This window comes from Oryctolagus cuniculus, chromosome 16, assembly GCF_964237555.1.
Source record: "Oryctolagus cuniculus chromosome 16, mOryCun1.1, whole genome shotgun sequence".
Taxonomy (NCBI): Eukaryota; Metazoa; Chordata; class Mammalia; order Lagomorpha; family Leporidae; genus Oryctolagus; species Oryctolagus cuniculus.
Genome location: NC_091447.1, coordinates 25,112,384 through 25,133,540, shown reverse-complemented (window position 1 = coordinate 25,133,540; position 21,157 = coordinate 25,112,384). Strand labels below are relative to the sequence as shown.

The 21,157-nt window shown below is 39.4% G+C and overlaps 1 long non-coding RNA gene across 4 annotated transcripts in view; it reads right to left on the bottom strand.

Annotated features, from left to right (window-relative positions):
• Positions 1–21,157, bottom strand: part of LOC103349444 (uncharacterized) — a 66,118-nt gene that overhangs the window by 32,484 nt on the left and 12,477 nt on the right. Inside the window, exon 1 of one of the 4 annotated variants that reach the window (XR_011383139.1) lies at positions 16,947–17,274. The exons of the other annotated variants lie outside the window; for them this stretch is intronic. This is a non-coding gene — a long non-coding RNA (uncharacterized lncRNA). Of the gene's footprint in view, positions 1–16,946; positions 17,275–21,157 lie in introns of those variants that run through there. 4 annotated transcript variants of the gene reach the window in all.

The window sequence follows — 21,157 nt, the reverse complement described above, 5'->3', positions numbered from 1 at the left end:
GGTATTACCCAAGTTAAGATGGTTATATCCCACAGTTGAGTAAATGGGTTTGATACCTGGCTCCTTCTCCTGACTCCAATTTCCTGTTATTGCTGACCCTGGGTGGTAGTGGTGAGGGATCATGTAATTGAGTCTCTGCCATCCACGTGGGATACTTGGGTTGAGTTTTCAGCTCAAGACTTTGGTCTGATCCCCATTGTTGCAGGAATCTGAAAATGAACTATCAAAGGGAGTCTCTCCCCCCCCCCTCCTTCCCTCCATCCCTCCCTCTCTACCACCTTCTCTTTCTCTGGAAAAAAATAGATGCATCTTTTTATTTACTATATTTATCTTATGGAAAATACAATATTGTATTTTAATCACTTGTGCTCTCCTAAACAATGTTCATTAATTTCTTATGTTTTGCAACTCCATTACCTAAACAAGGATTGGCCACAGCTTAGGCATTCAGAGAAGCTTTTGATGAATAACTGGCGCATCAATATATAAGTTGATATATTGATATACACACATTTAAGTTCTAAGTACAATATAACAAAGTGCTTGTGAGGAATGAGTTGATAAAAATATTATAAAATACTATATACAATTAGATTATGGCTATAAAAGTTTTATTTTATATATTCAAAGTAAAACCATGAAAGTGTATGTTTATTTTAGGGCAATTAAAATATTTGCCTTTCTTGTTTCATTATCTTTCCAAATATGCTTTTCTAACAGCAAATGTCAATCATATGCATAACTGTAATGGATGTTGGAATAAGGTTCTTTCTATAACTAGTCTCAACTGAGGTATCAATTTAATAGCTATTAGGTTTTTAAAATGAGGGAGACATGAATCTGTCCATAACTTTTAAATGTATAATTTGTGGTATTAAGAGAAATCCCTCAATTTTTGATACTTAGTGATATCAAAGGTATAAAAGAATCAGAATAAGGCTTTTCGTAGGCAACAAAAGCAAACTCAGAAGCTTTTATACAACAAAGGAGATGATCAATAAAGAGACATCCAACATAATAGGAAAAATATTTGCAAACCACTTATCTAACAAAGGATTAAAATCCCAAATGTATCAGCAACTTAAAAAACTCAACAACAACAAAAAAAATCAACCAATCCAGTTGAGAAATGGACAAAGGATTTCAATAGACAGTTATCAAAAGATGAAATACAGATTGCCAACAAATATATGAAAAATACTTAACATTGCTAGCCATCAGGGAAATGCAAACCAAAATCACAATGTGATATCACCTCACTCTTACTGGAATGGCTAAAATCCAAAACACAGAGAGTAACAAATGCTGGTGAGGACATGGACAAAGGGGAACATTTATACACTGTTAGTAGGAATGTAAATTAATTCAGCCACTGTGGATAACAGTGTGGATATTTCTTAAAAAACTAGAAATAGGAGCTGGCACTGGGGCATAGTGGGTAAACTGCCGCCTGCAGTGGCAGCATCCTATATGGGCACCAGTTCGAGTTCCAGTTGCTCCACTTCTGATCCAGCGCTCTGCTATGGCCTGGGAAAGCAGTACAAGATGGCTTGAGTCCTTGGGCCCCTGCACCCACATGAGAAGACCCGGCGGAGGCTCCTGGCTCCTGATTTTGGATTGGCACAGTTTTGGCTGCTGTAGCCAATTGGGGAGTGAAACAGTGGATGGAAGACCTCCCTTCTCTCTCTCTCTCTGCCTCATCTTCTCTCTCTGCATAACTATTTCAAATAAATCAATCTTAAAAAAAAAAAAAAAACTAGAAATAGACTTACCATAAGATCCACAATCCCACCACTGGGTATATACCCAAAAGACTTGAACACATTGTATCAAAGAGATACCTGCACCACCATGTTTTTAGAAGCACTGTTCACAACAGCCAAAATTTGGAATCAACCCAGGTATCTATCATCAGATGAATGGATATAGAAAATGTGATATATATATATATACACACATATATATGCACAATGGAATATTATTCAACTATAGAAATGAATGTAGGCCGGCGCTGCGGCTCACTAGGCTAATCCTCCGCCTAGCGGCGCCGGCACACCGGGTTCTAGTCCCGGTCGGGGCGCCGGATTCTGTCCCGGTTGCCCCTCTTCCAGGCCAGCCCTCTGCTGTGGCCAGGGAGTGCAGTGGAGGATGGCCCAGGTGCTTGGGCCCTGCACCCCATGGGAGACCAGGAAAAGCACCTGGCTCCTGGCTCCTGCCATCGGATCAGCGCGGTGCGCCGGCCGCAGCGCGCCAGCCGCGGCGGCCATTGGAGGGTGAACCAACGGCAAAGGAAGACCTTTCTCTCTGTCTCTCTCTCTCACTGTCCACTCTGCCTGTCAAAAAACAAAAAACAAAAAACAAAAAAAAAAAAAAAAAAAGAAATGAATGTAATTCTACCATCTGCAGCAAAATGGACACAACTGGAAGATATCACGCGGAGTAAAAGAAGCCAAACTCAGAAAGACAAAAATACCACATGTTCTCCTTTATTTATGGGAGCTAAAATTTAAGGAAGGAAGGAAGGAAGGAAGGAAGGAAGGAAGGAAGGAAGGAAGGAAAGAACAAAGAAAGAAAGATCTGCGTGTATCAGTATTGCTGCAGTTATAGTTTTGTAAAACCTTGTTTTATACTTTTGTGAAACCAATGGTTAAAAATATCATACTACTATAGTTTTTTTTTTAAGATTTTATTTTTTTTAATTTTTTTTTATTTTTGACAGGCAGAGTGGACAGTGAGAGAGAGAGACAGAGAGAAAGGTCTTCCTTTGCTGTTGGTTCACCCTTCAATGGCCGCCACGGCCAGCGCGCTGCGGCCGGCGCACCGCGCTGATCCGATGGCAGGAGCCTGGTCTCCCATGGGGTGCAGGGCCCAAGCACTTGGGCCATCCTCCACTGCACTCCCGGGCCACAGCAGAGAGCTGGCCTGGAAGAGGGGCAACCGGGACAGAATCCGGTGCCCCAACCAGGACTAGAACCCAGTGTGCCGGCGCCGCAAGGCGGAGGATTAGCCTAGTGAGCCGCGGCGCCGGCCAATACTACTATAGTTTTAATGATCTGTAATTGCTTTAAAATGTACTGTATATGGGTGAAATGGTCATTTTTCCATTCAATTATTGTTTTTAGCCATTGTCTATATTCCCACTAAACTAAGATTATTATTATTATTTTTTTTTTTTGCTTCTTATTTGTTGAACTTCTTATTGGGGGAAGAATGAAGGCTTTTTTCTGTACAGTAAATTTAAAATATGTCATCTTAAAAACTACAAAAAATTAAAGAAATGGAGAAGAAAAGAGGGGAAGAGGTAGAAAGCGGGGAGAGGGGAAGGGAATGTCATTATGTTCGTAGAATTGTATATACAAACTACATTGAACCTGTTAAAAGCTAATTGAGAGGAGTTCTAAGATGATGGAGTAAGGAGGGAGCTTACTGCTCTAGTGCAGGATAAGATAATTTAAAATAAAGTAGAGAGAGTATAGTCTCATGGAAGAATTAGGGAGAAAACAGCAGAGGAAACTCAACAAAGTGGCCCTCCATAGTCGGCGTGGACCCCCACAACTCAGGACTTCAGCAGCTGAGAGCCTACGCACCAGCATTGGAAAGTAAGGTGAGACCAGACCTCAGCAGCCCAAACCACTGGCACTAAAGCTACAGGAAGAGCCTAGAGGGAACCCAGCTTGGAACCCCGTGGGGGATAGTGCACCTGTCAAACTAGAGGAGAAGAAAAAAGAATGGAAAGACATGCTTCTCTCTCCCTGATCACCTTACAACAGCATCCTGTAACAAGCTGAAAGAGCAGGTGCCATTTTGGACATACGTAACAGCTGCACCAGCTTGTGTCCATGCCCAGCAACCAGATGAGTGCAGACTCCTGACTGGTGGGGAGAACTAACAGGGAGCTGGGAGCTCATGATTGTGGGAGGCTTCTGTGTTGGGACTGTGAAAAAAACTGAGGCTGTGTGGGAGGACTCATGGTGCGGCTGGGACTTAAGAAGACTCCATACATTCAGGGCTTCCTGGTTACTTGGTGAGGGACATTGCTGGGGAATTTGAACTTACAATGAGGACTGCACAGATCCTTTGTGTGGTCCTTGAGGCAGAGTGGACTAATATTATACCCATTGGGGCTAGAACTCAGGGACTGGTCTCCTTTGAGGAGAAGAGATCAGCTGAGCAGAATAAACTTCCCTTCTGGTTAAAAAAAAAAAAAAAAGATTTACCATGCCAAACCCGGTTGTGTGGTTGTGTCACCTTAGACATGCCCTTCACCCTAGAGAATTGAACAGAGTACCCTGGCCACATCAACTATAAGCCTCTAGATATTTACTGAAAACAGACACTCCACTTATCTACAGAGACTTAGTACAAAGATAAAAGGCGCCACAGGGAAAAAAAAAAAAGGAAGAAACCAATAAACCAATGAGTATCTCCACAAATGCTGAATAACAAATGCACCAATTCAATAAACAAGAATAAAGAACACAACATAAAGAATACAACACTTCAATACTAGATTGTGAAGATAATGAGATGGAAGAAATGCAAAAAATGGAATTCAAAAAATTGATCATAAGATTACACAGAAGTAATCAGAGGCAAATGCATGAACTACTGAAATTTGGACAGGATATGAAAAAAAATTTCTCCCATGAAATTGAGATCTTAACGAGAAATCAAAATGAAATGAAGAATGCTTGTTGAAATCTTTACTTAGTATAGAGTTGGTCTTCTGTATACAAAGTTAATTGAAAATGAATCATAGCGGGTGCCGCTGCTCAATAGGCTAATCATCCACCTGCGGCACCAGCACACCGGGTTCTAACCCCAGTTGGGGCGCCGGATTATGTCCTGGTTACTCCTCTCCCAGTCCAGCTCTCTGCTGTGGCCCGGGAGTGCAGTGAAGGATGACCCAAGTCCTTGGGCTCTGCACACCATGGGAGACCAGGAGAAGCACCTGGCTCCTGGCTTCAGATCAGCGCAGTGCGCCGGCCACAGTGGCCATTGGGGAGTGAACCAATGGAAAAGGAAGACCTTTCTCTCTGTCTCTCTCTCACACTGTCCACTCTGCCTGTCAAAAAAAAAAAATGAATCTTAATGGAAAATGGGACTAGGAAGGGGAAAGGGAGGAGGAGGAGGGGTGGGAGTGTGGGTGGTAGAGTGGGTAAAGTGGGAAGAACTATATTCCTAAAGTTGTAGTTGTGAAATTTGTATTCATTAAATAAAAGGTTTCTTTGGGGGAAAAATAAAAGTGCACTGTTTTGCCAGAGGGGCTTGGACACTCTGACATAGCCAATACTTTATTATAGTCTTTGGGGTGTTGTTGCAAGACAGTGGAATAAGGAGGGAGCACACTGATAGTCCGGGAAAAGATAGTTTAATAAAAGTGGAGATCCTGTAGTTCCAGGGAAGAGAAGGGAAAAAACTGCAAAGGAAACTCTTCCGGAACTAGTGGGACATGGTGGACCTATGAGGAGGGAACAGACGCCCACAGCTCGGGACCGCAGCCACCAAGTCTACGCACCAGCGATGGAAAGGGAGGTGAGGCGAAACCTCAGTGGCCTGAGACACTGGCGGAGAAGCGGCAGGAAGAGCCTAGAGGGAACGAGGCTTGAAGCCCCGTGGGGGAAAGTTCACCAGGCTAACTAGAGGAGAGGAAAAAAATAAATAAAAGGGACTGGTACGGACACGATTCTCTCTCTCCACTCACCTTAAAAAGGTGAGAAAGACAAAGAGCAGGCACCATTTGGACATACGTAAAAGCTGTGTCACCTCTGGGCTGCGCCTGCCTCCAGCCAAGCAGGAAAACCTGACTATGGTGGGGAGAGCTAATGAACTGAGGCTGTGAAAAACAAAAATTAAGGGTGTGTGATGTGAGAGAACTCACGGAGTGCCTGAGATGCCACAAACTCGGCAACCTTGGCAACCTGGTGGGAGATTACAGGGGAATTTGAGCTTACACTGAGGTCTACACAGATTCCTTGTGTAGTCTGTGGGACAGAGCATATGAATATTATACCCACAGGGGCCAGAGCTCAGACACTGACTGCCTTCAATTCCACTCAGCTGTGTGGAATTACTTCCCTTCTGAATATAAAAGAGAGAGAGAGAGAGAGAGAGAGAGAGAGAGAGAGAGATTGATTTACCATGCCTAACCTGGATGTGTCACCTTTGGCACACCCTTAACACTGAAGAGCCTAACAGAGCTCTCTGGCCACACCCATCACAAGCATCTAAGGATCCATCAAAGGCAGACAGTCCACTTAATCCATAGTCATAGTATAATGAGAAAAACCACCACAGTGAGGGGAAAAAAAAAAGAAACCAAAGGATATCTCCACAATGCCAAGAAAAAAAAAAAAAAACGCAGAAACCAAGGAAACAAGAACAAGGAAACAAGGAAGACATTATGATGCCCCTAAATGAACAAGACACCCCAATGCAAGATTATGAAGATGATGAGATAGAAGAAATGCAAGACACAGATTTCAAAAAATTTATAAGAACATTTAGAAGTTCTCAAAAACAAATTCTTGAACTACAGAAATCCTTACTGGACGAGATAGAAAATCTCTCTCATGAAAATGAAATCATAAGGAGGAATCAAAATGAAATGAAGAAACCAGTAGAACAGGAAAGTGTGATAGTGAAAGGAAATCAAAATGAAATGAAGAACTCAATAGATCAAATGGCAAACATATTAGAGAACCTTAAAAACAAAATCAGTGAAGCAGAAGACAGAATATCAGACTTAGAAAACAGAGCGCAGGAAAGTATACAGTCAAACCAAACAAAAGAAGAGGAAATTAGAAATCTAAAAAATATTGTCAAGAATTTAGAGGATACTATTTAAAAAACCAACATTTGGGTTCTAGGAGTTCCTGAAGGCATGGAGAGAGAAAGGATTAGAGGCCTTTTTAGTGAGATACTAGCAGAAAACTTCCTGGGTTTGGAGAAGGACAGAGACATCCTAGTACAGGAAGCTCATAGAACCCCTAGTAAACATGACCAAAAGAGATCCTCACCATGACACATTGTAATCAAACTCACCACAGTGAAACATAAAGAAAAGATTCTAAAATGTGCAAGAGAGAAACGTCAGATTACTCTCAGAGGATCTCCAATTAGACTCACAGCAGACTTCTCATCAGAAACCCTATAGGCTAGGAGGGAATGGTGAGATATAGCGCAGATACTAAGAGAGAAAAACTGCCAGCCCAGAATATTCTATCCTGCAAAGCTCTCATTTGTGAATGAAGGTGAAATAAAGACCTTCATAGCAAACAGAAATTGTCACCACTCGTCCAGCCCTGCAAAGATGCTTAAACATGTGTAACACACAGAAACACGGAAACACGGCCATCAATATGAAAGAAGGTAAAGGAAAAAAAACTACAAGTAAAAGATCACAGGAAGCTCAAAGCATCGATTAGAAGTATCTTTGGGAAAGTGGCAGAGCAAAGTTACTACTTTGTCACATTGAACGTTAATGGCCTCAACTCTCCAATTAAAAAACACAGAATGGCTGAATGGATTAAAAAACAAAACCCATATATTTGCTGCCTACATGAAACACAACTTTCCAACAAAGATGCATGCACATTGAAAGTGAAATGTTGGAAAAAGAAATACCATGCCAACAGACACCAAAAAAGAGCTGGTGTAGCCATATTAATATCAGACAAAATAAACTTTAACACAAAACCTGTTAAGAGAGACAAAGAGGGGTACTATGTAATGATTAAGGGATCAATTCAACAGGAAGATGTAACTATCATAAATGTATATGAACCTAATTACAGGGCACTGGTTTATTTAAAAGATATGTTAAGGGACTTAAAGGGAAACTTAGACTCCAATACAATAGTACTGGAGGACTTCAATAGTCCACTCTCAGAAAGAACAGCACCAGCCTGAAGAGCTGGTTTTTTGAAAAAATAAACAAAATTGACACCCCATTGGCCCAACTAACTAAAAAAAGAAGAGAAAAGACCCAAATCAATAAAAGCAGAGATGAAAAAGGAAACGTAACAACAGACACCAAAGAAATAAAAAGAATCATCAGAAATTACTACAAGGACTTGTATGCCAGCAAACAGGGAAATCTATCAGAAATGGATAGATTCCTGGACAAATGCAACCTACCTAAACTGAAACAGGAAGACATAGAAAACCTAGACTCATAACTGAGACAGAAATTGAAACAGTAATAAAGGCCCTCCCAACAAAGAAAAGCCCAGGACAAGATGGATTCACTGATGAATTCTACCAGACATTTAAAGAAGAACTAACTCCAATTCTTCTCAAACTATTCAGAACAATCGAAAAAGAGGAAATCCTCCCAAATTCTTTCTATGACACCAGCATCACCTTAATCCCTAAGCTGGAAAAAGATGCAGCACTGAAAGAAAATTACAGACCAATATCCCTGATGAACATAGATGCAAAAATCCTCAATAAAATTCTGGCCAATAGAATGCAACAACACATCAGAAAGATCATCCACCCAGACCAAGTGGGATTTATCCCTGGTATGCAGGGATGGTTCAATGTTCACAAAACAATCAACGTGATACACCACATTAACAGACTGCACAGGAAAAAACATATGATTATCTCAATAGATGCAGAGAAAGCATTTGATAAAATACAACACCCTTTCATGATGAAAACTCTAAGCAAACTGGGTATGGAAGGAACATTCCTCAATACAATCAAAGTAATTTATGAAAAATGCACGGCCAACATCATATTGCCTTGGGAAAAGTTGGAAGCATTTCCACTGAGATCTGGTACCAGACAGGGATGCCCACTCTCACCACTGCTATTCAATATATTTCTCGAAGTTTTAGCCAGAGCTATTAGGCAAGAAAAAGAAATTAAAGGGATACAAATTGGGAAGGAAGAACTCAAACTATCCCTCTTTGCAGATGATATGATTCTTTATTTAGGGGATCCAAAGAACTCTACTAAGAGACTATTGGAACTCATAGAAGAGTTTGGCAAAGTATCAGGATATAAAATCAATGCACAAAATCAACAGCCCTTGTATACACAGGCAATGCCACGGTTGAGGAAGAACTTCTAAGATCAATCCAATTCACAATAGCCACAAAAACAATCAAATACCTTGGAATAAACTTAACCAAGGACGTTAAAGATCTCTACGATGAAAATTACAAAACCTTAAAGAAAGAAATAGAAGAGGATATCAAAAAATGGAAAAATCTTCCATGCTCATGGATTGGAAGAATCAACATCATCAAAATGTCCATTCTCCCAAAAGCAATTTATACATTCAATGCAATACCAATCAAAATACCGAAGACATTCTTCTCAGATCTGGAAAAAATAATGCTGAAATTCATAGGGAGGCACAGGAGACCTCGAATATCTAAAGCAATCTTGTACAACAAAAACAAAGCCAGAGGCATCACAATACCAGATTTCAGGACATACTACAGGGCAGTTGTAATCAAAACAGCATGGTACTGCTACAGAAACAGATGGATAGACCAATGGAACAGAATTGAAACACCAGAAATCAACCCAAACATCTACAGCCAACTCATATTTGATCAAGGATCCAAAACCAATCCCTGGAGTAAGGACAGTCTATTCAATAAACGGTGCTGGGAAAATTGGATTTCCACGTGCAGAATCATGAAGCAAGACCCCTACCTTTCACCTTACACAAAAATTCACTCAACATGGATTAAAGACTTAAATCTATGACCCGACACCATCAACTTATTAGAGAGCATTGGAGAAACCCTGCAAGATATAGGTACTGGCAAACACTTCCTAGAAAAGACCCTGGAGGCGCAGGCAGTCAAAGCCAAAATCAACTATTGGGATTGCATCAAATTGAGAAGTTTCTGTACTGCAAAAGAAACAGTCAGGAGAGTGAAGAGGCAACCGACAGAATGGGAAAAAATATTTGCAAACTACACAACAGATAAAAGGTTAATAATCAGAATCTACAAAGAAATCAAGAAACTCCACAAAAACAAAACAATCAACCCACTTAAGTGATAGGCCAAGGACCCCAATAGACATTTTTCAAAAGAGGAAATCCAAATGGCCAACAGGCACATGAAAAAATGTTCAAGATCATTAGCAATCAGGGAAATGCAAATCAAAACCACAATGAGGTTTCACCTCACCCAGGTTAGAATGGCTCACATTCAGAAATCTACCAACAACAGATGCTGGCGAGGATGTGGGGAAAAAGGGACACTAACCCACTGTTGGTGGGAATGCAAACTGGTCAAGCCACTATGGAAGTCACTCTGGAGATTCCTCAGAAACCTGAATATAACCCTACCATACAACCCAGCCATCCCACTCCTTGGAATTTACCCAAAGGAAATTAAATTGGCAAACAAAAAAGCTCTCTGCAATTTAACGTTTATTGCAGCTCAATTCACAATAGCCAAGACCTGGAACCAACCCAAATGCCCATCAACAGTAGACTGAATAAAGAAATTATGGGACATGTACTCTATAGAATACTATACAGCAGTCAAAAAAACGAAATCCAGTCATTTACAACAAGATGGAGGAATCTGGAAAACATTATGCTGAGTGAAGTAAGCCAGTCCCAAAGGGACAAATACCATATGTTCTCCCTGATCGGTGACAACTAACTGAGCACCAAAAAGGAAACCTGTTGAAGTGAAATGGACACTATGAGAAACAGTGACTTGATCAGCTCTTGTCCTGACTGTTGATGTACAATGTAATACTTTATACATTTTAGTATTTTTTTTGTTTTGTTCTAGTACTATAGGTTGAACTCTGTAATTAACACACAATATTCTTAGGTGTTTAAATTTTAACGGAAAAGTGATCCCTGTTAAATATAAGAGTGGGAATAAGAGAGGGAGGATATGTACAATTTGTGACATGCTCAATCGGACTTGCCCCAAATGGTGGAGTTAGAAACGTGCCAGGGGATTCCAATACAATCCCATCAAGGTGGCATGTACCAATGCCATCTCACTAGTCCAAGTGATCAATTTCAGTTCACAATTGATCATAATGAAAGGAATAAGAGTCAAAGGGATCACACAAACAAGACTAGTATCTGCTAATAATAACTGACAGAATAAAAAAAGGTGACAACGATCCATCATGGGAAGCGGGATACACAGCAGACTCATAGAATGGCAGATGTCCTAAACAGCACTCTGGCCTCAGAAGCAGCACTTAAGGCATTCAGATCTGGCTGAAGAGCCCATGAGAGTATTTTAGGCATGGAAAGCCAAGACACCCTGGAAAAAAAAAAAGAAGAAGACCTAAATGAAAGATTTCTGCAAGTGAGATCCCAGTGGAAAGAACGGGGCCATCAAAGAAGGAGGTACCTTTCTCTGAAGGGAGGAGAGAACTTCCACTTTGACTATGACCCTGTCTAAATAAGATCGAAGTCAGCGAACTCAAAAGGCTTCCATAACCTTGGCAACTCATGACTAGAGCCTAGGGAGATTACTGACGCAATAAACAAGAGTGTCAAATTGTTAAGTCAACAACAGGAGTCACTGTGTACTTACTTATCTTGTGGGATCTGTCTTTAATGTGTTGTCCAATGTGAAATAAAGCTATAACTAGTACTGAAACAGTACTTTACACTTTGTGTTTCTGTGTTGGAGCAAACTGCTGAAATCTTTACTTAATCTATACTAAATCGATCTTCTGTATAGAAAGATAATTGAAAATGAATCTTGACATGAATGGAATGGGAGAGGGAGCGTGAGATGGGAGGGGTGGGAGTGGGAGGGAAATTATGGGGGGGGAAGCCATTGTAATCCATAAATTGTACTTTGTAAATTTATATTTACTAAATAAAAAAGATCAATTAAAAAATAAAATAAAAAATAAAAATATTTTTGCTAAAATATTTTTATACTTGTACATTTTGGGGGGTACAGTATAATATTTCAATACACATACCCAATGTATACTAAAAAAAAACTGGGCAATCTGTTTTCCACTTCCTTACCCTTTTTTTGTGTGTGGCTTTGGCCTGGTCCAGCCCTGGATGTTTCAAGCATTTGGGGAATGAAGCAGTGTATGGAAGCTCTCTCTGTCATTGTCTTTCAAATGAAGACAAATGGATGAATAAAAATAATTTTCTAAAGTGGAGAAATTGATGTTTGTTGACTTATTGGTGGCATTATGTCACAATAAACCAATCATATATTGAAAATATTGTAGACAAAAATATTACATGAATTTTTTCCTACAATATTTTCAATTATGACAGGTTTATTGAGATGTGATCCATCATAAATCAAATCTTGGTATTTCTTTATCTTCCTCATTGGGGAAAGATATAGAACTGACAGAGGGGAAAATGGGGCACCTCCCCAAAGGTAATGTATACCTTCCCAGGTGTACCCTCAACAGGTGTTAAGATATTGCTTTCTGATATTGGGAGACATGGAATATTGATGTCTGACTCACAAATGAGAAAAGCAAACCCATCTGAGACGACTGTTCCAGAAATGTAAAAAAAAAAAAAAAAGAGGAGGCCGAAATAATTGTTTGTTAAGGGGAAGGTCTTTCACACAGTGGTTAAAAGGTTAAAATGCCACTTAGGATGCCTGCATCCCATTTCAGAGTGCTTATTTATGTCCTGGCTTTGCTTCCAATCCAGCATCTGGCTACTGTGCACCCCAGGGCAAAGTAGGTGATGGTTTAAGCACTTGGATCTAGGCCACCTACAGGAAAGGCACAGATTTCTAGTTTCCTGGCTTCAGCCTGGCCCAGTCCTGGTTATTGTAGGCATTTAGGGGAGAAAACAGAACACTGAAGATTCCTTCTCTCACTTTTCTCTCTCTCCCTTCCAAAAGAATTAAAATAAAAAATAAAAGTCTAAAATAGTAATAATGGTTTGTTGAGAGTAGACTGGCTTGTCTGCAAGTGTTTGTGGGGTCAATGGAAAAATGAGTTTGCCCACAGTGAGAAAGATTTGGGTGCTATGCTTGAGTGGGATCGTCTAGACTCTTGGAAACTAGAACAGGTAACGGGATGGGAACGCTCCCAGAGGAAGAGAATGGGTGGTGGGGGTGCACAACACCAGAAGATCAAGGGTTGAGAAATGCCTCTGTTCACAACTTGCACAAAATATATTTCTCTGGGGTGAAGGAAACTGCAAGGCCGGGAGTTCTGCAAGAAACATTCCAATTGTCCTCCAGAGCAGCCAGCTTTTACCAATCACAGGGGTCCACAAAACACAAAGCTGCCCAACTTGGAGTGAATTTTCCTTAGTATCTGTCTTTACCTGCCTGCACCACTGGGACCTTGCTTGGGAATAATGCAAGTGATAGAGGAAGTCAGCAGGACCATGCTCCCTGTTCTGAGAGGCTTCTCCATGTTCCAAACTGACAGAGGGAAGAAGGTGCTATACTAAATAAATTTAATCATTTTGATGTTTGCAAGAGACTGACTTTATAAATCGTGAGTTGAAAGTGTTTGCTTCTTAAAGTAAATGTTACCATATTTCTAAAGAGTGCAGGGAAAGTCATGAGCCTACCACAGGCAAAGATTACTACCACCATATAAAGCTGAAGATAAAAATAAAACTGTGCTTTGATTCCAACTCACACACTGGGGTTATTCAGCATGTCAATTGCATAAGGAAGATCTGTCATTCTCCTCTCTTAATGTCCCAGTAAATCATAAAAGAAGTTGCTATGGTAGGAAAGTTTGTTAAGTTTTAATTTTGTTTGAAATGTTGTTTAAAGTCTCATGAACTATTGAACACTCTACAATATTTCATTTGCCTTTGGATAAGAAAGCTTAAATTGCTGAACATAAGATTGGGAAGGAAACTCATAAGCCACTGTGTCTCACCCCTCACTTAACAAATAAAGAAATTCCTGGCATGGAGAGTTGAAAGGTTTACCCCCAATGCCACGGCTGATTAATAGCAAAATAACTGCTGACATTCCACACTTCCTTTTGTGATCATTTCCGACATTTCTACAGCCTGCTGGAGCCACACATCCAGTCTATAAGGAGTCTGAAAATAGAAAAGAAGTGGGCAGTTTTCCTAACAATGCTAATCAGAAGTTAGAGTCTTCTCTAAACAAGTGTCAGAGAGGTTCTCACAAAACAAGTTTCTGAAGTGTGTAGGCAGTTAATTATCTTCCTCTATAATCCATTACTCATCATCCTTGTAACCCGAGGCAGGTGGAAAACAACTTGTGTACAGTAGCAAAGATCCAGAAGACTTTAGATGTGAATATGTCTGAGAATGTGAATATGCCTCTTCAACTGCTTTGCTACCTTTCTTTTCTGGCAGGCTTGGATGAGTTTTAGAACCTATCATTTTGTTTGGTTAAAAACAGCAAAACAACTAAAGAGATGGAGAAATAATGTTTGGATTAGAATTAATAATTATCTGATATGTCTTCTTCAAATAAATATGAATGGAGATTGCACATTTAAATGGATCCCTAGGGTAAAACTGGGCAAGCTTTCAAAAGCAGGCTGAACAAAGGATTGTCTTGGGTGGGGTGGGTGAGAGAAATATTCTGGGTAGACTACATAACCTCAGGAGAACAGACTGAAAAAACACCCAGAGGAGCAAAAGAGAAAGAAGGCAGTCATAAAGTTGAGGGAAATAAAAAAGATGCCAAACATCTCATACTTCCATAAGCCCACTAGAAGAAAATGATTTTGTTGTTGATGTCTTCCCTTCTCTGAGCTCCCACTAACCCACACCACAGCACAGAGTTCCATGGCAAGTATCCAGCGGACGACCATACTGATGGTTTGCATCTCAATTCTTTGGTCAACTTTAGTTCTAACTCTAATCCCATCTTTCCATAATTCATGTTTCAGATTTTAGTGAAATACAGTACAAATTAACAGGTGATGGAAAAAATACCCATTAACCTACATAAGTAGGTATTTCATTGATCACGCCAAAAAATAGACATTTTAAGTAATTAGCTCAGGAAAGCCACTAAACAATAAATAGCAACAGGAACAACAATAAACATGACAAAAACAAATTGTGGGGTGGCAGGATATAATTTCCAGAGATAACACATTACATTGTTTTAAAAATTATTTACTTACTTTGTTTTATTTAAGTGAAAGAGAGAGAGAGAGAGAGAGAGAAACAGAGACAAAGAGACAGAGAAAGGTCTTCTATTCACTGGTTCACTCCATAAATACAATGGCCAGGTGGGCCAGGCTGAATCCAGGAGCCCAGAAAGTTTCCTACACAGGTGGTAGGGACCCACGTACTGCTGCCACCCAGGGTGTGCATTATCAGGGAGCTAGATCAGAACTAGAGGACCGGACCTGGGATGTCATTTCATATGGAATGTGGATGTCACAAACAGGAAATTAACTCCTGTGCCAAACTCCCACCCTACTTTATATTCTTTTTACATGTCCAGTTATTACTAAACAATTAGGAAAATTCAAAGAAACAGGAAGGTATACAGGAAAAAGTCAATAAAATCGGTCTGTTATGAAATCTAGACTTTAAGTTTCTAGGTAAAGATTTTAAATAAGCTTTTATAAATATATTAAAAGAAATAAAACCAGGTCTAATTAACTGAAAGGTAGTTTAAAGACAAGGTATCCTCTAATAGAATTTGTTAATGAAGAGATAAAATTTACTTTAAAATTAGGAAATTCTGAAAATTAAAAAATATAGAAGTAAAAATTCACTAGGGGGAATCACAGATTTTAAGTGCCAGAAGAATCCACAAACTTCGCGATTAATCAATCAATATGGCCAGTCTTAGAAACCAAAATAAAAGGCCGTGGCTCACTAGGCTAACCCTCCACCTTGCGGTGCTGACACACCGGGTTCTAGTCCCGGTTAGGGCACCAGATTCTGTGCCGGTTGCCCCTCTTCCAGGCCAGCTCTCTGCTGTGGCCAGGGAGTGCAGTGGAGGATGGCCCAAGTGCTTGGGCCCTGCACCCCATGGGAGACCAGGAGAAGTACCTGGCTCCTGCCATCGGATCAGCGCAGTGCGCCGGCTGCAGCGTGCTGGCCGCGCCGGCCATTGGAGGGTGAACCAACGGCAAAGGAAGACCTTTCTCTCTGTCTCTCTCTCTTACTGTCCACTCTGCCTGTCGAAAGAAAGAAAGAAAGAAAGAAAGAAAGAAAGAAAGAAAGAAAGAAAGAAAGAGAAAGAAACCAAAATAAAAGCAAGAGTGAAGTAAAATGACCAGCTTCCGAGACTTATGGTCACCATGAAGTAGACCAACATACACATAGTGGAAGCTTCTGTTGGGTAAGACAGAAAAGTAAAGAAAGAATTCCTGAAGAATGAAACAATTTCACAAGTTTCATGAAAAGTAATAACATTGACATCCAAGAAACTCAACACACTTACTTTAGGATAAACTAGAAGAAATCAATGCCTAGGTTCATCATTACTCTCTGTCAAGACAAAAAGAGAATTTTGAAAGTAGCAAGGGAGAAGTGACTCATCATGTACAAGGTATCCCCAATAACACTAACAGCTGATTTTTCATCAGCAACCATAAAAGATAAAATAGAAACAAAACATTTAGTTTCATATACAAAAATCAATCAATATAATGTAATGAGGAATAAAAGACAAAAACCATATGATCATCTGAATAGGAGTAGGAAAATTTTGATAAAATTTTATAAGCTATAAACCATTTTAAAATTAGAAAAACCAACGAATCTGCAATAAAAGAGGAATTATTTAGCCTGAGGGCATCTATTTTAAAAATCTATAGATAACACCATACTTAAATGGTGAATGACTGAAACCTCTATTCTTAGATCCTAGTAGTGAGCAAGACTAATGTCTCTCCCATTACTTCTGTTCAAGATTATGCTGGATGTCCTAATTAGAGCCATTAAGGCAAAAAAAAAAACAAAAAAAAAAAAAAAAAAAAAACAACACATAAAGTTATCCAGATGGAAAACAAGAAAATAAAATTACCTCTGGCCGGTGCCATGGCTCAATAGGCTAATCCTCCACCTGCAGCGCCAGCACACCGGGGTTCTAGTCCCAGTCAGGACGCCGGATTCTGTCCCGGTTGCCCCTCTTCCAGGCCAGCTCTCTGCTATGGCCAGGGAGTGCAGTGGAGGATGGCCCAAGTCCTTGGGCCCTGCACCCCATGGAAGACCAGGAGAAGCACCTGTCTCCTGCCATCAGATCAGCGCGATGTGCCGGCCACAGCACGCTGGCCACGGCAGCCATTGGAGGGTGAACCAATGGCAAAAGGAAGACCTTTCTCTCTGTCTCTCTCTCTTACTGTCCACTCTGCCTGTCAAAAATAAAAAAAAAATAAAGAAAATAAAATTACCTCTATTCACAAATGACATAATTTTATATATAGAAAATCCCAAAGAACCAAAATAGCAAAACTATCAGAGCTAACAGACATGTTCAACAAAGTTGAAAGAGATAAAAATACAAAAATCAATTGTATTTGTACTCACTAGCAATGAACAACATGAAAATGAAATTAAGGAAACAATTTCATTTGTGATAGTATGAGAAAGAATTCAGCACTTAGGAAAACATTTAACAAAAGATGTACATGAACACTATGGAACATTGTTGGAAAAATATATGATAGCCAAATAAGTGGAAAAACAGTGCATGTTCATGGTTTAAAAACTAATACAATTAATATGGCAAGACCCTTCAAATTTGTCTACAGGTTTAACATATTCTCTTAAAACCAGCTACCATTTTGTCTTGCAATTATAAGCAATTTTCTTTATTGGGAGGTTTTTGATTACTGACTCAATTTCTTATTATAGGTCTGTTAAGTTTATTCTACTCATATTTCTTGAATCACTTTAGGTAATTTGTTGTTTCAAGCAATTTTTCCATTTCATCTAGGTTATCCAAATAGTTGGTATAGAATTGCCAAGCAAATTCTAAAATGCAAGAGATCTAGAACAGACAAAATATTCTTAAAAAAGAGGAACAAAGTTGGAAGAATTACTAAAAGGCCATCATAATAAAGACTGTGTGGTGCTGGCATAAAAGCAGACAAACACATCCACACATTATAATCAAGAGTCCAGAAATCAGTGTCTACATTTCTTTAAATTTATCTTAAATATTTCAAAAAGGGTTCCAAGACAATTCAATGATGGAAGAATAGACTTTTCAACCAATGATAGTAGTATTACAGGATAGTCACATACAAGCAAATGAAATATATTTCATATCATGCCATATATTAAAAACTAACTAAAAATGGACTCTTAAAAGAAAATAAAACCATGTAAATATTTTTGAACTTGAATCAGGGAATGGTTTCTCAGATAATGATATAAGAAGCAAAAGCAGCAAATGAAAAAATCTACAAACTGGATAAAAAACTTATTCTTCAAAGGACACTATCAAGAAAGTAAAAAAAGTAATATTATAGGACAAAGTATGTATAAATCATTCTTGATAAAGATCCAGTACCCAGAAGATATAGAGAATTTTTACACCTCAAAAATAAAAGATAACTAAATAACTTTTTAAAATGATAAAGAATTTGAATACACATGTGTCCAATAATAATGTGAATCATGTTCAACATCATTAGTAATTGAGGAAATGCAAATCAAATAATGAGCCATCACTCCATACTCATTGGAATGACTATAATAAAAATTGGACAGTAACAAATGTAGGGAAAGATGTGGATAGAATGGAACTCTCATACATTACTAGCAGGAATGTAAAATTGTGTAGTTGCATTGGTAAACATTTTGGAAGTTCCTCAAAAAGCTACAAATAGCATCTAGTGTTGAGATGTAGCAGGTAAAGCCACCACCTGTGACACTAGTATCTCATTCGAGCACTTGTGCATGTTCCTGCTACTCCACTTTTGATCCAGATGGCCTAGGAAAAGCAGCAGAAGATGGGCAAAGTACATGGACCTTTGCCACCTACGTGGGAGCCATGGATGAAGCTGTTGGCTCCTGACTTCAGCCTGGCTCAGAACTGGCTGTTGTGGGGGAGTTGTGGGGGAGTGAATCAGCAGATGGAAAATTCTCTATTTATCTGTCTGTCTATCTATCTATCTATCTCAACCTCTCTCAATCTCTCGCTGTGTAACACTGACTTTCTAAAGCACTGACTTTCAAAAAAATAAAGTTAAAATTGATTCAAAACTACCAATTCCACTCCCATGTATATGCCCAAAAGAATTGAAAGCATGTATCTATACAAAACTTGAATGTAAACATTCAGAGAAGTATTACCTGTAATAACCAAAAAGTACAAACAACCCAAATGTCCATTAAACCGATAAACAAATATGTTATATACATAGAACAGAAGTCATGTATAAATAGGAATGAAATACTGATGCATGGAAGAACCTTGAAAACATTACACTGAATTAAACAAGCAAGTCACAAAAGTCACATAATTTATGATTTCATTTATACACAATGTCCAGAGATGAAAAGGATATTACTGGCTTTCAGGGTTTGTGACAGAGAGCAATGAGGTAAAGAAGAGAAAAAGGATTTTGGGGTTGGGGTGGGTAATGAAACTATTTTGGAATTAGATGGTAGTAATGCTCATATGATTTTGTAAACAGGCTAAAAATTGAATTATAAGCTTTTTTTAGATTTATTTTATTTATTTGAAAGAGTTACAGAGAAAAGTAGAGACAGAGAGGTCTTCCATCTACTGGTTCACTCCCCAGATGGCCTAACGGTCAGAGCTGTGCCGATCAGAAGCCAGGAGCCAGGAGCTTCCTCCCGGTCTCCCATGTGGATGCAGGGGCCCAAGGACTTGGGCCATCTTCTACTGCTTTCCCAGGCCACAGCAGAGAGCTGGATCAGAAGAGGAGCAGCCAGGACTAGCATCAGTGCCCACATGGGATGCCAGCATTTAAGGCCAGGGCTTTAACCCACTGCGCCACAGTGCCTGCCTTGAATTATAGGCTTTGAAATGGCACAATTTATGGTATGTAGATACATCTCAATTTTACAAAGGACACGGTAAGATAAGCAAGGCAGAAAGAGACTTGCAGAGGCAACTTCCAAGTGTAGTTGGGAGATAACAGATCCATTCAACCATTTTATGAGAAAAGAGATAACATAGAGGTTCAAAGTCAGGGAATGTGGGGATTCTTTTTCTCAATTCTATTTTCTCAATAGATACACAATCAAAATCATCATTTAAGAGTGAGACAGAAGGCACTTGGGGAGGTCTGAGAAGAGAAAGTGTGGATAGTATTGCATTCTTGGAAAAATGAGAACATGATTTGACAAGAACCTATGTGAGGTTTGTGGTCATCAGTTTAAAGTGAGATGGGAATCTTGATTTTATATTTCACTCCAGTCACATTCAGCCAGTTGAAATGAGTACAGCATATATGGATATTTAACCAGGGCTGGCATTTTCCAAGTAAGTATAATGTATTTGGAGACTGTATACCGAGTGATTATTGTGATGAGTCATGGAATTGTCTTGAGTAACTGGGGAAGTGAGGATGTAAAAGTTAACAGACTGAGAAAATGTGTTAAGGTTAATGGATTAAGTATTACTGGGAGTTTGAAAAGTTATTGAAGTATGAATTGTAGAGGAACGAGCTGAAAACTTAGGAAGCAGAGATGGTCAGAAATTGGCATGATTGATATTCAAATTTTATAATAATTATCAAAAAATGGCAAAATTTATCTCCAAATATGAATGGCAAAAAAAAAATGGACAAAGTCATTGTAGCTGGGAATCAATAAAGTATTGCTGAGTTATTAAGTGTTTTCACATAGACAATGTAGGCTTGGAGTAGAAAGAGCTAAAGATTTTTTTATTCCCTAGCACTAGAAAAAGATATCTAATGAAGGATACAAATGTAGGGATTAGCACAGCGGGTGACTGGACACTGCAGGCCAAGGGAACTTTCTGATAGTAGTAAGACATGCTGCTGAAGATGCCTGCGGGTATAAACCAGACCAGAATCCAGCTGCAGGAAGACTTGCTGAGGAACTGCACACAATGGGGGCCAGTCAGAATGGAAGAATGACAGATATACCAGGGAGTCTCCGCTCTGCCTAGGAACCAGGATCTGACTCTTCTGCTTGTCTTCCTACCTGGAAACCACATTGCCAAAGCAAGATTTACAAGATAACCTAAGGTCAGTTTGTGCTATATTGGAAAAACAGTCATGCCCTTAGCACCTG